At 39.4% G+C, this 13,121-nt stretch overlaps 1 long non-coding RNA gene across 2 annotated transcripts; it reads right to left on the reverse strand.

Moving 5' to 3' along the window:
- Positions 1–980: 980 nt before the first annotated feature.
- LOC133706487 (uncharacterized) lies at positions 981–3,125 on the reverse strand. Of its 2 annotated transcripts, XR_009844574.1 has the most exons (3): positions 2,921–3,125; positions 1,783–2,557; positions 981–1,167 (listed from the first exon to the last, which is right to left on the reverse strand). It is a non-coding gene; the product is annotated as an uncharacterized LOC133706487 (long non-coding RNA). The 2 variants fall into 2 exon arrangements; XR_009844573.1 differs by lacking the exon at positions 981–1,167 and having other exon boundaries at positions 1,454–2,557.
- Between the last annotated feature and the right edge of the window lie 9,996 nt (positions 3,126–13,121).

The following is a 13,121-nucleotide window of genomic DNA, read 5'->3' on the forward strand; positions in this document are numbered from 1 at the left end:
TATTGTGAAGGTCAGTTCTATCCCCAAATTCTCTGGTTAGTGGTATAATTGTGGCAGCAAAGAATAAATGGTAATAACATATTAGGGTTTCTAATGGATTAAACGGGCAAATTGAACCTTTGTAACATGCGTCATCATCTTGAAGGGTTTAGCAATAAATTATCCTGTGTTTATTTTGCTGTATACAGTTGTGCCAGGTTTAATGAAGGTTCTTGATAGGTTTTGGCCTTTAAAGGAACCGAAAGCTCAAAAAAAAAAAAATGATGCACAAATTAAACTAGATCCATCTCTATTTATTAAGTCTGTTTCAGTACCAAATTAAAATGGCACCCTAATGCAGTCTTTACCCGTAGTATTGTTTATCATTTTTAATAGCCAAGTTACATATACAGTAGCTCCCGCTAAGAGTTCATTCTAGCCGAGTATGAGAAACTTAACTTTCATGGCAAGAAAGTGAGCCAAAAGCTAGTGATTTTGAGGGATGATAAACATCAAGAGGATGGTGGATCAGTCCAATTAATTGATTCTCATGACCCCTTGGTAGTGTTCGTATACTTGACAACGGATGCAATCTGATCCAAATCGGAGATAAATTAAGTATTTATTCCCTCCGCTATTCAAACACAATCTTGATCAAGTTACTACATTGGTAAGTTAATGGGCCATATGGATTTGACTATTTGAGTTGATCTGATAACACAAAGGATCGAATATAACTAAATCAACAGTTGGCTTTTCAAATGCAGTCTCTGATCCATTGACAGTGAATTTTTATTTTTATTTTTTTTATTTGTAACTTTTATTTTTTGAGATGTTAATTGTAACGTCCTTAATAACGGGTAGGAGTTGTAGGACACTAGGACTAGCGAAATTCCAGAGTTTTAGAACACTTGTGGAACAAAGAAAAAAAAAAGGTCGTTATCAGTACTTGCATGCTCAAGTGCGTTATGAGGAAGTCTGAAGCATCGAGTGCGGTGCAGTGTAGAGAATGTTGGGAAAATTAATAGAATGGAAATAATAACTTGTCACACCCCGGACCCGGTGTCGGTGGATTTTAAGCACCTGACCCCGAATCTGAGGTGTGAGTGTTACAAGGCAGAATGTAAATAAAATCTTCCTTCTAGGCTCGTCCAACCCACTTCGGCTCGTCAAAACCTAAGTACTTTTCTGCAAGAGGTATTAGAGATGGGTGGGTGAGCAAAACCACTCGCTCAGTGAGTAGATCATGTAATATGCCAGTAAAGCCATGTCATTTTACACATGCTAGAAAGTAGTATATCATATACACATCAATTCATCACATCGCAACATCCCTTCTTATTGATTATCTTTCAATTTAGTGACCACCACGGGCACCCTAATGGCCTTCTCTAGCCCTATACCACCGTGTGACACATCCTTACCTCGGCATAACCAATCAAGAAGTTCTCATGTTCCATGACTAGTCAAACTATGGATCCAACACATAATATATATAAACTCTGCATTTTTCGCAAATAGACATGCTTCACTTGAAAATAGAGAGATATTTCTTAAATGGGAGCTTCTATTCATACCTCCAAAATTGGCATTTGGACCTCTTTCTTTTTTCAAGTGATAGTTGACTTTGTCAACTCATGTCAAATTACCAATAAAGACACAAAAGAGAAAAAACAAAAATTAAAAAAATTCTTTTCCCTTTTAGAGGTATGAAATCAACAAATATTCATCGTCATGCCATTTTTTCCCTTTTGTTTTTGTTATGATCTTCATCCTTACCAAGCAGCGGAGAAATCAACAGACCAGTTCCTTACTTTGCAGTGCCTCGAGTCAATTTCGGATATGCAATATTCTCTAACCAAAACACCAACAGACCACTTTCGCTTAAAATCAAACTCATCCATTGGAGCGTACTGTTTGAGCTAATATATGAAACGAGGGAATCTTAGGAAGTTGAAAAAAAATGAACTGCTCTTAGCCTCTAAAGATGCGTATGCCTACAAAATACAACAATAAGCAGGGGGGGAGAGAGCTATCAATTGAAAGATTTTTTTTTTCAGCTTAGTTATATCAAGAGTAAAATAATATTGTGAAACGTTAAAAAATTGATGGAGGTCTAACTACCGATTTTGGAGGTATATGAATAGAACACTCTAAAAAAAAGTTTTTATCGTTATTATTAGATGATGGGTATTATGGGAAAATTAGGGAGGTGTAGATAGCATATTGGTTATTTGTAAAAGTAAGTTGGAGGTCTAAATATCAATTTTAGAGGTATGAATAGAAGCTCCCTTCATTCAAAACGGAGAGAAACAAAGAATGATTGTACAAAACCGAGACTAGTCATATACGCAATTACGCATCCCCAGCAATAGTCATATAAGTTGTGCTGGGTCAACTTCTATCATAATGTAAGACAGAGACTAGTAATCAATGAAGAAAGAACCATTTTCCAAATTTTGCCAATCAAGTCAACCAATTTCTAGAGACTTGCTTTGGAATGGACTGAAGCAATTCCGTTGCTGTTTCCACGTATAGCTTCCAAAATCCTTTTGCTTCAACTATGTTGACTTCAGAGCTATCAATTGAAAGATTTTTTTTTTTTTCAGCATAGTTATATCAAGAGTAAAATAATATTGTGAAACGTTCAAAAATTGAAGGAGGTCTAACTACCGATTTTGGAGGTATATGAATAGAACACTCTAAAAAAAAGTTTTTATTGATATTATTGGATGATGGGTATTATGGGAAAATTAGGGAGGTGTAGATAGCATATTGGTTATTTGTAAAAGTAAGTTGGAGGTCTATTAAGTGAGGAGGTCTAAATACCAATTTTGGAGGTATGAATAGAACCTCCCTTCTTAAATAGATAAAATCATGTTTTTCCACCATTTTTATAGCAAATAAGAATATTTGAAACATATTACACAAACTCACTCACCTCGATAATACGAATCGCCTCCTAGAATACCGATCGTAAACCGAGCCTTCTAAAAATCACCATTGGATCTAACTCAAACCTCTATGGATAGAAAGAGGACATCAAGACGAATCCGTAGCTTTTCGCGGATCCTGAATCGGAGTTACGAATCAAAAGTTATGATCCGCCGAAGTTTTAGAGAGAGAAACAAAGTAGAGAGAGAGCCTCTCGGCAAAATGGGAATATGTACTGGAGATGGGGCTGGTCCCTATTTATAGAAAAAGAGAACCAATGGAAATGAGCCAAATGTCTGACTCTTAATAAACCACCAAGAAGCTTGTGACACTTGTCAAGCTTCCATCACCTTTCTTCCTTCCACTTGACAAATGTCAACATGACTCGATCATGGGCTTGTGACTGACACGTTGGGCTGCTACTCTTGGTCACTAAGTAAACTCTTTGGCCAACAGGAAGGAGCCACGTCACCACAAAATGCACTTTGCATCCAAACTTCAAAAATTCCTTAAAAATAGCTCGAGAACCTGAAAAATTCACCGAAAAATGCTGCGAACTCGTGGTGACCTCTACTTTCCATTTCCAAGCTCAAAAATAAAATTTTTTGTTCTCTTTCCTCACTATCCCTAAAATGAGATAGTTATAAGGAATCTGTTGGAGCAAAAGATACTCATTTTTCCGTAGAATAGAAAAAAATAAAAATATGGAGAATCTGTTAAAGTTGCCCAAGCCAACAAAAAAATAACTAACTCGGCAACCACCATCCACCCATTTGGACAACACCACACACTTTGTTGGGAAACCTCGGCCATGAACTGCCACCTCCACCCTCCGTCGCCACTAATCTGAACGGCTCTAGGACTATATTAAAAGAAAAATAAATAAACACTTAAAATTAAATTTAAATTTAAATTTAGGGTCCTTGACCCAAAGCACCAAAATAAGCAAGAATTATCCCACTTACCCCAACAACAGATTTTTATTCCCAGCTACCCAATTTAATGTAAAAAGACAATTTCACCCTTAGCCAAATTAAACAATTACATTATGTCTATCTCTCTCTCCTACCTCCTCCGATCTGCAAATTGTCTCTCATCTCTCTCTCTCTCTCTCATTCCTCTGATTCCGCACTCTCTCTTTCTCTCTCTCTCTCTCTCCCTCCCTAAACCCTTGTAAGACCTCGGAAATTTGTTATTAATTCCTAAATGTTTCCTGAGATTAATAAAGTGTTCGTTTGTATGATTTCGTGGTTCGAGAGTGGAGTGGAATTATTTTCGGACGAATAATTATTCGAAGTGCATGTTTTAGGGGGTTACGAAGTTTGACTTTTTATACGTTTAGATTCTGTAAGAACTTCCTTCACGAAAATTGTAGAGCGCGTCGATACGAGTTCGTGGACATGTGGAACACGAAAATCGGAGTTCGTATGAAGAAGTTATGGCCATTGGAAAAAGTTTTCATTTTGGTTAAATAGCAAAAATGCCAAAAATTTTCAGAAAACCCGAAAATTTCCAAAAAGGGAAACTTTCTCCCCCGACCTCAGTTCCGCCCAGCCAACTTCGGCGGCTTCGTTCTCCGCCGTACGGCCACCATAGGCCGTGATTTTTGTCCCTATTTCTTCGCCTCAGTCCCAACTTCGTCTCCATGAAGTTTCACGGTGTGGGTAGACCTGTGCACGACGCTACAAGGCCGAGAAGTTGCTCGGTGGAGCTGCAAATCGCCGGCCTCGGTTCTCCCAGATCCGGCCACTATAGCTCGAGTTCTTTGAGGGCTTTTGAAGCCCAGAGGACGTAGATGCTTCCCTCAAGCGGATTGCAACGATTTAACCTGTGGAGCTCGAATTTGGAAGATTGGGAATCTAGGGTTCTTCGAATTTCTGAACTTGCGAGGTAAATTCCGGCCAAATGGCTTTGATTCTGACTTTGTGCTAGTTATGAATGTTTCAATTGGAGTTGAGATGAAGAACTTTGGTGTTGGAAGTTTTGTCAAATTTTGACTTTGGTTTGGTGGCGGTGCCGCCACTGTGGTGGTGTTTTCCGGTGGCTTCCGGCCACCTCTGGGGCTGTTTCTGCTCCTCAGTGCGATCTACTCGTCGATACGAGCATTTTGATATATAGTTTGTAATTTTTGGAAATTGTATGAGCATGTTATGAAATTTTCAAGTTTTATGGTTTTCGGTTCGATCGGTTTTCGATTCGTGAGGATCCGGCCGTCCAATTGACTTGTAGTCTTGTTATATTGATTGTATAAGTATTCCGGAGGCCTCGGGTGGTCTCGAATGAGGATCCGACTGTGGATCGTCATTTAATTGTGTTTTGTTAATTGTGTGCTTTGTGTTGTATTGAGTTTGACCTTGATGTGATTAGGTGATTGACGAAATTGTGTGAGTGGAGTTTGGACGATTTGGTGCTTATCTTGGTTTTGTGTGAAGACGCAGCAGGATATGGAGGTGAGTAAATCTCACGGTGTTTCGGTTGATAAAGTAGTTATGTTTTAATTTAGTATATTTAATTGTTAGCATGAAAAATCATTTTTGAAACAAATTATTTGTTTTAAAATAAATGAACTTGATCGACAACGGTTCATTGGTAAGTTAAAACAATGTTTTGATATAAAATGATTTTCGAGAAGTATAATTTATAAAATTATAGTTGGTATTAGTGGTCATTCATGCGTGAATGACTACGTATATATATTTTTACGTGAAATATATATATGGATGGCGTGACATTGTGATGTGCGTATGAACTGTGAATTATTCAGAATGTGGTTTTGTGCGTTTACTCTTTGTGGAAAATTCGTTATAGCAGGGGATTGTTGATTTGTCGTGTTGAAAGAGTAATTGAGTTGGGGTAACATTTTGAGTCATGTGGGATTCTTTGTAAATGTTTTCTGATCTTCGGATCTGGAGTCACTGTGGGTGACCGTTTGCTGATCTTCGGATCTGGAGTCACTGTGGGTGACCGTTTTCTGATCTTCAAGTCTGGAGTCACTGTGGGTGACCGTTTTCTGATCTTCAAGTCTGGAGTCACTGTGGGTGACCGTTTTCTGATTCTCGGATCTGGTGTTTATTGGGAGTTGATGGGTGATCATCTACTCTAGTTGAAGTTGATGGGTGATCATCGACTATCGACTTTAGTTTGGAGATTGATGGGTGATCATTGACTTTAGTGTGAGTTGTTGGACTTCTTCATTGATTTTCCTTTTCCTTCTAATTGTTGTTTTTTAAGTAATCTCCTGAACTAAGTTATATGCAGGGATTACTGTCTTTTAAATTGTTTGTTTTAATGTAATCTCCTGAACTAAGTTATATGCAGGGATTACTGTCTTTTGAATTGTTTGTTTTAATGTGATCTCCTGAACTAAATTATATGCAGGGATTACCGCTTTTTGAATTGTTTGTTTAGTGTAAATTCCTGAACTAAACTCCATGCAGGGATTTATATGATTTCTATTGTTTGTTTTCAATGTGATCTCCTGAACTAAGTTTCCATGCAGAGATTACTGATTTTACTTAATTCAATTGTAAGTGTGGTTGTGGTTTGAGACTTGTAGTGAGTTGAGACTGAGTTGTGAGGTCATCGTTTTGACAAATGCTTTATGTTGAGGGGAAGTGAGTGTGATTTGTCGTTGAGATGATATGATATGATATGAACTTGATGTTTGGTTGTGTTTTGTGGAATTAAATATTGTTGCTTTAATTATCTCACGAGCTGAGAAATTATAAGCATGAGTGACGTGAGTTACTTTAATTGAGTTTACTCATTGTCACGCCCCGAATTTTGAATAATAAATTCAAATCCGAAACATGAATAATTACAATTACAAAATCCAAATCTCGAAACTTCGAGTTCATTATTACAATTCACTCTCACAAGCAATATTGTAAAGCTCAAATGAGCATAACACACCTCACAACGTACAATTGCTGTAAAACTCTAACAATTGCTCTAACCGCACGATCACCGTCCTGGTTCTCCTGTCCTGTAGGATTACCCGCTACACAATTTGAATAGTGTACCGGGAGTTGCAACAACACAAAACCCGGTAAGCTTTTTACAGCCAGTATGAGTAAACAAGAAGAACTGTTGATTTAATAAAATACATTTCCTTTAACTCAAGTATAGAAATGTAGAAACATCACAATTACAATGATCACCACAAAACCACTTCACTTTCTCACTCTCATATATATATAAATATATATATATATAAATATTATACACTTATGAGTCACTCCCCGTTACCCTCATAAGGTCACTCAACATTTGGCAGACAGACTAGAGCTCTAACTGATCGTTTCCACCTACCCGGCGCGAGGGCGTGGTTCACGATTTAATGCTATTAGTTTCCACCTACCCGGTACAAGGGCGTGGTTCACTAATAGATGCCATGGTCACCCCCGTGACCTATTGATCTCCACAGATCAATATATCTCAACAAATCAACAATTTATTGTTTCTCAACAATAAATTTAATACCTCTCACAATATTGTTGCTTTTCAACAATAAACTCAACACAACCATAACAGTACATAATATCTCACAATTTCAACAATACATATTATTTCACATAAATAATATATATATAGATAGACATTCACACAGGAATGCCCATTAATACCAACTATAGTTCATATGATTGCAAAATAAAGCAATTAAATATATTGGGTTCGTAATATGAACCACGTGAGGTTTACTCACCTCTAATCCAGCTGCGTCTTCTTAACAGCTCCATTAACAATCTCACGAATCGTCCGCCAAATAAATCCATCGATCACCTAATCCAATAATGATCTTAACTTAGCCAACAACTCAAAAGCACACATATACGGAAACCCACGGTCGGATTCTAATTTTAATGATGATCCAACGGTCAGATCGAAATTATACGATGATCCAACGGTCGGATCTGAATTTAATGATGATCCAACGGTCGGATCCTCACGGATCGCCTTTAGGATCATCCTCCAAAATTATCACGAAGACTCAGATCTTCTTGAATCACTCTAACAAACATCTCCATGAAATTATATGAAAGTCCGACGGTCAGATTCTCACGAATCGCCTCCCGAATCACTATTTCTCAATTATACGAAGATCCAACGGTCGGATCTTCGCCCGTGACCTCACAAAGTCACCGGGACAGTCATACGATCAACATATCCAAAATTGAAGCAAAACCGATGGTCAGATCTTCACAGATCGTAAACCGAAGATAAACGTAAAAACGTTAAATAGTAACGTCAAAACGTAAATCCACTATTTATCAACTTTTTCTAACATGACCATGTTATATATCAAAACGCTCGTATGGATGCATAGATCATCGCCTAGATAATGAAAACTCGAAATATGGTCTGATGCGCCGCCACAAGCGGTGGTCAGTGGGCGGTCAACGCCGGTCAACCACCTCAGATGGCAAAGTGACCAACTACAAACTGGTTCAAAATGAAAGGGTGGTCGACTTTCATACCTGGAGCTAAGTCTGGTTTGGCCTAGATCGTCCTAGATCAAGCGTTGAAGTTGGATTAATCTCGTGCGTCTGATCAGATTTCAGATTAAATCAGGGACGTCGAAAAAGTCAAACCATGATCTAGCGTTCTATACACAAAATCGTGATGAAAGGCTTACATGGGGATGATCAGCATGAAGAGGAGATCACGAAAATGGGAACGATCGGTCCATGCAACGCCGGAAAAGTGGTTTTCCGGTCGGGTCGGGTTCTAGCTTCGGGGGGGCTTCGATCCACTTCTGGGGGCAGCGGCGGAGCAAGATGACACCACCAGGCGACTGGGCGTGCGGCGGCGAGTTCGGGAGGCGCCGGGTCCTGAGCTGGAGGTGGCCGGAGGGTGGTGAAAAAGCCGGGTCGGGTCGAGCTCGACCCGCCGGGTCTGAGGGTTTTCGATCGAGAGAGAGAGAGAGTCCGGGGGACTATTCCGCAAAAGCAGAAAAGTTTCGTCCTTAATGAATAAATCAGAAATTTTTCCTATTTATAGAAAATTCCCAATTTTCAAATATTCATAACTTAATCATACGAACTCCGAATAATGCGTTCCACATGTCCACGAACTCGTATCGACGAGCTCTACAACTTTCATGAAGGAAGTTTTCCCAAATTTTGAACGTATAAAAAGTCAACTTTGTTGACCCCCTAAAAACGTTCGTTTTCGAAAATAAAATCGTTCGAACTAATTCCACAACTTCTCCAAGCTTCGTACTCGCTCCTACTATCGTGAAATCATTTCTAAAAATCCACGGAATTTAATTTGGATTTTTTTCCGGGGTATTACAATCTACCCTCCTTAAAGAAATTTCGTCCCGAAATTTAAGCGTAAGTCAATTCCTCTCGATTAAGGTTGACCTAACTATAGAATCTCCATCTTTTCCAAATCTGTAGTAATCTACAAAGCCTCAATCCTTTGTATAAAAATACATTCCTATGGCCACTAAATCCTTTCATCACAAACGTAAACTCACACAACAACTGCTCAACAACACTCCACATCACATACACAAAATCGTCACATGGATCATCTCATAGATCCTCACATAGATCTTCACATAGATCATCACATAGATCTTCACATAGATCATCACTCTGTACTGGCATACAAGCACAGTAAACACTCCCACAAAGTGTTTCGCTACTCAATTAGCATCACGGTAAATCTCCATAGTAAAACTTAAGCATGCACCACTCTTCACAACCATAGAGATGCATCACTCAAAACAAATCATCCCCAAAAGCACGCCAATAAATTATGTCACCCAATGATGATGACTTGGGCTTGCTCAATCCTTGGACTAAGCACTAGGGCTGGCCAATTGGGCCTGAAGAAATCGGACCATCCACATTTCGAACCGGCCCAAACCATTTTGGGTTTAACATTTGGGCCTACTATTCGAGCTTACTATTTGGGCTTACTATTTGGCCCACCAACTTCCAGCTCGGCTACGGTATGAAATTGTACATACCGTATATACGTATGCATACCGTACAGATCGTATATATGTATGCATACCGTACAACTGTATATTCGTATGCATACCGTACAGACCGTATACACGTATGCATACTGTACAACTGTATATAAGTATACATACCGTACAGACCGTATATACGTATGTATACCGTACATACCGTATATACGTCCGTATATCAAGCATATACGAGACCCAAAAATATTTGTAAGAGGTAGGGTTCGAACTCCCGACCTCAAACACGAAGGTTTTGCTCCCAACCACTGAAGCAAGAGCTGCCTTCATTAATATATGCTCACGTGTTATATTTATTATGTCATAAGTGACATAAATAAAATAACGGGGAAGGCAAGGTTCGAAACCTCAACCTGCCGCACGAAACCTTTGTCCCCTAACCACTGGAGCACAAGCTGTGCTTAATATAATGTGTACAAATTTTATACTTATTATGTCATAAACGAACATAATAAAAATAAACGAGAGGCGAGGTTCGAACCTCAGACCTCTTGTACACGAACTGTACACTCAACCACTCGAGCACGGCTGCTCACGTTATTATCCATACCAATCCTTTTATTTAAACCAACTGTTTCAACTGTTTCAACAATTCGGCCCAAAACATCCAAGACTGTTGCAGAAACCCAGCCCAACGTATCCAAAACTGTTACAGAAATCCGGCCCAACTCATCCAAAACTGTTTCAGAAACTCGGCCCATCATGTCCAAAACTGTTTCTGAAACTCGGCCCATCAGGCCTCCACCCACAGCTACAGTGATGCCTTGATCCGAGACAGGCCCAAGTACGGCCCACTTGTGTCACGGCTTATCCCTTCCGTGATTTACGGCAGTCAAATCTGCTTTCGGCTAAAGCTGTCTGCCACAGCATCTCGAGGTTCGGCCTGTCCCCTTACACGCTCTCCACGCGCCAACAACTTTTCCGGGTTTTCGGATGACTTTAATCCAACGCGTGGATTCAAATTCTGAGATCGTTCATCCAACGGTGGAGATCTGCTCACCTTGTTCTATAAATAGGTGCATTCTGGAGAAAAACTGTTCACTCCAAAAGAAAAGAAATTTTCTTCCGAGCTCAAGTCTTTCTCTCTCAACTCTTCAGCCTTTCTCTTCTCAAATCCTTTCTTCATCAATTTCGATCCTTCTCTTCTGATCTTCTCTCCCATCTAGTTGATTCAATCCCATCTTTCCTCTGAACTTTCAGATCTTCAATCTTTTCCTCCAAATCTTCAATCCTTCTTTCTCAGATCTTTTCTTCCATTTGAAGATTCGATCTCATCTTTCCTCTGAGAATCTCAGATCTCCAATCACCAGTTCAACAACTCCAATCCTTCTAACAAAATCTCCCTCAAACACTAAACCATGTATTCCTCGATTTTCACATCCTCTCACTCCATGACCCAAGAGCCACGAACTCTGCAACTAATGGAGCTCCAAACCCCGCAACAAATGGAACCACAACAACAGCAACCAACAGAGGAGGGAGGAAACACCCAAGCAGCTGGAAGTAGTGCCAACGTGGATTTCTGGCGAAGCCGTACCAGGTGGATTCCTACTCCAGAACAAATAAGAATCCTCAAGGATCTTTACTACGTCAAGGGATTTAAGTGCCCAACTACAGAGCAGATTCACGAGATCTGTCTCCAGCTGAACCAGTATGGGTATGTTGAGGGTAAGAACATTTACTTTTGGTTCCAGAACGTCAGGGCTCGAGAGAAGCAGGCGAATAGGTGTAATCAGGCTGCTCCAGTGCCCATGGGAACTAGTTCTCTTGGTACTGGTAGATCCATTGATCTCAATTTTGGGTCCACTGGTTCTACTGGTGCTGGTGGATCCATCGACATCAATTTTGGGCCAGCTGGTGGATCCATTGACATCAATTTTGGGTCCACTAGTTCTACTGATGATGGTAGATCCATTGATCTCAACTTTGGTTCCACCTATTCTACTGGTAATGAAGGATTTCTTGATTTAAATTTTATTTCATATTCTTCCTCACACTTCAACACTAATACCAGTCCAACTCTTTTGGCACAACAGGAGGACAAACATCCCTGCAACAACGAGGAGGAGATCACCAGGAGGTTCAAACTCTTCCTCTGTTCCCCGTGCACGGCGAGGACGTCTTTGGTAACCTGAAGACTACATCCGAGGAAGGTAGCGTATTTGGTTACTATTCTGGTGGCTCAGGCGGTTACAACAGTGGCTCTAACGTTTCTCTTGAGCTCAGCCTCAATCCATCCGGAGCTGCTGACTAGGCTTAGTATAGCATAGTCCTTGTTTTCCTTTTTTTTTTTTTTTTTTTTTTTTTTTGTAATATAACTCAATAAGATGGTGTGCATGTTTTCTTTTCTTTTTGTTTAACCAACAACAACACCAAGGATCGAACCTTGGTCACCCAATACTATTTTCAAAACCATAAACAACTCTACTGCACACATCTTTCATAATGATGCAATAAAAACAATCACTCAAAAAGAATCCAACAATCAATTAAGTCGCATCGAGGTCTAGCTAGGATCCTCTGAGTCAAACCAAACACAACAATTGCATCGATAGGATTAGGGATTTATAAAGCTAAACACATCCTGAGTTAGCTAGGAAAAACCCACGTTTTTAGAGTTACTCTTACCACTCTTATAGAATCTCGATAATTCCATCTATCAATTGTTTCAACAAAAACTCACCACAATTCAATCCCTAACATTTAGCGATTCAGAAATCGAATCAAACTCCATATCACATAGTAATTCACTTGAACCACTATGGATACCTAACAAAGTCACCAAAATCAATACCCAAAATTGCACTTAACCATTTCTCCTAAAATCCATCACCACAGAAACACACCCTCATCTAATAACATTTACAGAGAGTTGACTCTAAATCTCCCCATTATTTACCGACCAAGATCAAACTCCATTTCAAAACTTTAAGTGTCCCGCCTACTTAAACTTAAAACACAAACAACCTCAAATTCACTGCAGTCCATCTCCATACTACGATCCAACACTTAAGAAAACTAGTTCACCACACAAAGGCCACAAAATTCAATTTCATTCACTTGAACAAAACTATATTCACAAGTCACGGTCAGGTCATCAACCCATGGTGTTCAAATGAATAAATTTCAAATCCAGTTTTCCTTGTGAATCGTAACATATCGTTCCAAAATGATGCAAGCAACATCAACCACGTATATAAGACATATC

The sequence above is a fragment of the Rosa rugosa genome, chromosome 4, assembly GCF_958449725.1.
Source record: "Rosa rugosa chromosome 4, drRosRugo1.1, whole genome shotgun sequence".
NCBI classification, from domain to species: Eukaryota; Viridiplantae; Streptophyta; class Magnoliopsida; order Rosales; family Rosaceae; genus Rosa; species Rosa rugosa.